The sequence below is a fragment of the Notothenia coriiceps genome, unplaced genomic scaffold (assembly GCF_000735185.1).
Source record: "Notothenia coriiceps isolate Sejong01 unplaced genomic scaffold, NC01 NC01_scaffold00037246, whole genome shotgun sequence".
NCBI classification, from domain to species: Eukaryota; Metazoa; Chordata; class Actinopteri; order Perciformes; family Nototheniidae; genus Notothenia; species Notothenia coriiceps.
In genome coordinates this window covers 2,324,528-2,329,378 of record NW_011369947.1, presented here as the reverse complement: position 1 = coordinate 2,329,378, position 4,851 = coordinate 2,324,528, and the positions used below count along the sequence as shown (strand labels likewise).

General features: G+C 41.4%; 1 protein-coding gene across 1 annotated transcript in view; it reads left to right on the top strand.

The window, feature by feature from the left end:
• Positions 1 to 4,851, top strand: part of LOC104966271 (protein PRRC2C-like) — an 11,900-nt gene that overhangs the window by 985 nt on the left and 6,064 nt on the right. The gene's annotated exons all lie outside the window — the stretch shown is intronic.

The following is a 4,851-nucleotide window of genomic DNA, read 5'->3' as shown; positions in this document are numbered from 1 at the left end:
CTTAGGTTATAAAAGGGTTGGGACTTCTTTTTGTGTGGGGTGTCGGTAGAGAATTAGGTACTCCCCGCAAAGGTACCCGGAGAGTGACACTCCGTTGCCGTAGCAGCCCGGCCGGAGGAACAACAGGTACCTCCGATTTTCAGTAGGTTTCCACCTGTGGCAGAGGTGCCTCCTTAGAGACATTACGACGGACCAGTGAAACCACCCTAGGGGTCTCCGTCTTCACCTCTATGTCCTCTGGATCTCTAACAAGACTACCTGTGACTGCGGGTAATAAACATGTGACACCATTTACATCGGACTCTCGGGACAAATGGGGCCTCGTGCACTCGCTCCCTCCTCAGACACGGCTTTGAGGACCTTGAGAGTGTTGACACTAGGTAGTACCCTGTCTTTCTAACCAGCATTTAACAAAAAACACAGAATCAGGAGATCCTTAAAGAAATCAGTTAATAATTACGAAGAAAAGGTACGACTTACTGAAAAAATGGTGCATGAATGTGTCGCATAGACGTCCTAGGACTTCAGTCTACATTTGGAAAATTCTGGAAAAAACCTCTGGGGAAAGGTATGTAAAATTCTGAGTAGAGTTGAAACCCAAAAGGATTGGCCCAATGGAACCCGCTGTGTGAAATTGGTACTAGTTAGTTACCTGAACTATGTGACCTTAGAAAAGAGGAAACCAAGATATTTAGGATCAACAATGATTGTATTTATAGTTGAACCTGCCTTTCATGAAGCATATTCAGCTGATACACCAACACTGAAACACATGAGCACGTAGTACGGTTTAAAAAAGCAGAAATAAAATCTGAGCTGACGTTTTAGTTTAACACACACAGTTAAGCTCACACACACTATTTGATGAACGTATAGGTTCACCTGCTGAATTTAAAACAGAACAAATGAAGCAAAGAAAGTAGAAGTATAGATTCTCACTTAAAGTATTATCCTACAGAACAGAACAGCTGACAGAGAAGAGACAACATCTGATCCTTTACAAAACACACTATATGATATTTTTACTTGGTCAGTAATAATAATAATACTTATACTCAGTTTCATAAATGTAAGAGTAATCTGATTATTTGTATGTAACTGTAAGGGAATACAATTACCTGTTTTTGTATCCTGATTATCTAAACCCATTACATGTAACCCGTTACTCCCCAAGCCTGCATCTTATTTAACAATACAGCTATTATCCCATCTTGATTTGCTTTGAGTATTTTATTTTTTTATTGTGGCTCGGGGAGGACGGTGTAAGTGTTTCATTAAAGAAGGGGACAAGTGTTTGTGGAAACGCTCAGATGCACGGGGACGCAAATGAACCTTGACATTTTGAGTTTAGTTCCTCGGGATTTGGTGAATCATCACCACGTGGGCCATGAGGGGAGGATGAACCGAGCTCTTTTCTGTCTGTGCTGCCTTGCCTTGAGATCATTCGAAAAATGGATGTGTGTGTGTGTGTGTGTGTGTTTGGGTCGTCAGATTACACTTTATGCTCAACACTTGGCGATTGGTTGGGTTTCCCATGCTGTCGAATCTCTGCAGTGTTGCAGCTGTGTGCTCTGACAACAGCTGTGGGACGGAAAAATAAAATACAGAGGAGGGGTGTGGGGGGACAAGCTTTAATCATCAAAGTGTTTTTGTTTGGTTTGGTCTGAAATGTGACATCAAGCTGGTCTTGGTCAAGCATCTGTTTTTTTACAATTTCCCCTTCTTTTGAATTATGTTTTAAAGAGGCCTTATTACACTTTGGGGTTTTTCCCTTTTCCTGTAGTGTAAGTTTTTGTGCATGTAAATGGTCTGTTCCCTCCAGAGGTAGTTTATCTTGATTAGTTAGGAAATGGATTGTCGAAATCTTGCATATATTAAAACAAAACATGGCAGTTTGTTGAGGAAATTCATCAAGAAGAAAATATTCTGTGACTGAAAAAACCCCCAAAAGCCTCATAATGTAGATCAGGGTGAATAATCCCAACTTTGTTAATGGCAACCAAGCATAAAAAGGCCAGCGGTCACCATGTTTCTCTTTCCATAAAACAGTGGGAGGTAAATGAAAAATTAAAGAGCTGAGGAAGGAGGCAGGAGGAATGTTTAAAACCCTGGGGTAAGACCACACTCAGCATGTGGGGCGGGGAATCCCCCTCTCTGAGGAAATGGTTTAACCCATTTAAGGCTTGCTGAGTTCCTCTGCTTCAGACCACAGCTGGGATTGTTTCAGACTTCGTAAAAGTCCGTAACGAGCAAGCAACTCTGGGTTTTTTCTTGTTTTATTCTCTATAAAGAGCAAATCTGTTGCTGTGTGTGTCTGCAGAGGGCTACTAGATGTTTGTGATCGTGAGGAAGTAGTGAAACGGCGGAAGTCATCCGTGCAGAGAGGAGAAGTTTGGCCTGATTAGAAAACCTCAGCCTGGTTACTGTCGCCCTTTCAAGTTTCCTCATGAAATGTTTCTGCAGTTCAGAAAGTAACTACATGTCTGCTGATAAAGGGATATGGGATGTCAAAATGCAATGCAGATTATGGGGTTGCCGTTAAAAATCTATTCATTATTGTCATGCTGAAGAAAAACTACTTTAATGACGATATATTCTTCTAATTTCCAGGTTTTCTTTTTGTATTTTGTGTCTCGACTGGGACTTATGCTTTAATATTAAGAAAAGGTCTTTATTTTTCTCATACTGCCTCTTTTCACCCTCTGTCTGAAACCAGAGCCCAGGCTGCTCTGATTGGTTAGCTGGCCGGCTCTGTTGTGATTCGTCAACCGCTTAGAGATGTCCAGCCCCTTCACTTAGAGATGTCCAGCCTACCACGTGCAATGTGTTGGAGCTCTAGCCAACTCATGTGTTACATATTGATGTCGCTATATTCAAGAAGTAAACACAGGAGTCCAATGGAGTCGTTTAAATTAGGGAGGGAGTGGGTGGGAGAGACACTCTTGGGATATTAGCATTAGCAGACCATTTACATGCACTAAAATCTATACAACACACTAGTTTGACTTCCCCAGCTTCTCCTCATCCTCACATTATAACAGGAAAGATGCTTGTTCCTTTTCTGATGAAGTGAAGCTGGGTGTGGCTCTCCACCGTCAGCCTGTCATCATCTCTGCGATCCCTCCGAGGAAAGGCACCGCAGAACTTCACTGAAGGCATGGCAGATCTGTCAGATGCATGCGTGTCTAAGTGCCATGCTTTGAGCCTCTCTTTATTCTCCTGCATCTGGATCTGAAGAAACCTCTCAGTATTTCATTGGTTAAAAGCCCACACGTCGGCTTCATCAGGACAATTATAGCCTTCTATTTCTGGCAATAACGGCCACAAAAAGACTATTAAACATGCAGTTACTGTTGATTCTCTTTACCAATGTCTCTAATAAATCCATGCGTTATGTTTAAATGTAGAATTGCCTCATATGCTCTTTCCAAAGGTAGACCATTCTGGCTTTTACAAAAGCTGAAAACACTGTAATTTGTGTTTCCCATAATGCTTTAAATAAGGGCTGCAACCAATGATTGTATGTATTGAGTATTCTTTCAAGTAAACATTGAATGTGTGTTTAATGACCAAAATAACAGGGAAAAGTCTCCAGTCCAAAACTCCAAAATATTCAATTAACAATGAAAGCAGCAAACCCTCACATTTTAGAGGAAAATAACAATGAATCATCAGCGTTTTGCTTGACAAACAACATTGATTAGCAAATAACTATTATCAATCAATTACTATTGATTTATTTCCAGTTGACAGAGTAGTCACTTCATTGACTAATGGTTTCAGCGCTGGTGCGTCGAGGAACTTTCTGCTAAGTATTTAGAGTTGCTCTTGGGAAAAGCTATATATTAAAAACACTAAAGGGGCTCTATTTTGCTTTTGGGGGTTGTCCCTTTCCTGTAGTGTGTTATATACAGCATGTAAATGGTCTGCAAAGGCTACAATCCCAAAGTTCCCTCCTTTGTTTACTTCTGTAACATCAGACATCACTATGTAACACTCATGGCTAGCACTCCAACACATTGTACGTGATAGGCTAAGGGGCGGGACATCTCTAAGCTGTTGGCCAATCACAACAGAGCCGGCCAGCTAACCAATCAGAGCAGACTGGGCTCTGGTTTCAGACAGAGGGTGAAAAGAGGTGCTGCAGCACAGGCAGTATGAGAGAAATAAAGAGCTTTTTGAACATTAAAGCATCGAGACTAGAGCTGAATGATTAATCAATTTTAAATCGAAATCGCGTTTTTTTTTAGCCTGCGATTTTCTTTAACAATTATTATTTTTTTTTTTTGTTCTTGTGTGTCAGTCATCCACAACAATCAGAAGTGCTGTGCTCCACATGTACCAGCCATTGTTAACCAATCAGAAGTGGCCCATGATAGAAGGTGATAGACAGATTGATCCAATCACCTGCCAAGTATTTTTGAAAGTGCCTGCCCTTTCCAAATGGCTTCCAATGGAGCTCTCCTAGATGGTTTGGTGAAACCATCTGAGTCAGGTTAGTAATGCTCCATCACATGTTTCTATTACAGGGTGAATCTTAAACTGAAGCTTGACTTTAAAGCAACCCAACAGAAGTTTCATGTAAGTTTAGTTCTTTCACTCGTAGCTCGGGCTGCGGGGGTGCTAGAGACGGGAGCACGTTGAGACCTTCCTAGCCGGAGATATGGCCGCATTTTACAATAAACTTCCGTTGGGTCGCTTAAAAACAAATATCGCAAATCGAATCGCAATATTTGTCAGAAAAATTGCAATTCGATTTTTTTCTCCAAATCGGTTGATGATATTCGCTCTTCTTTTTCTGACTCACCTTTACTCACCGCTGGGTCACCAGACCCTCCCTTCACCCACACA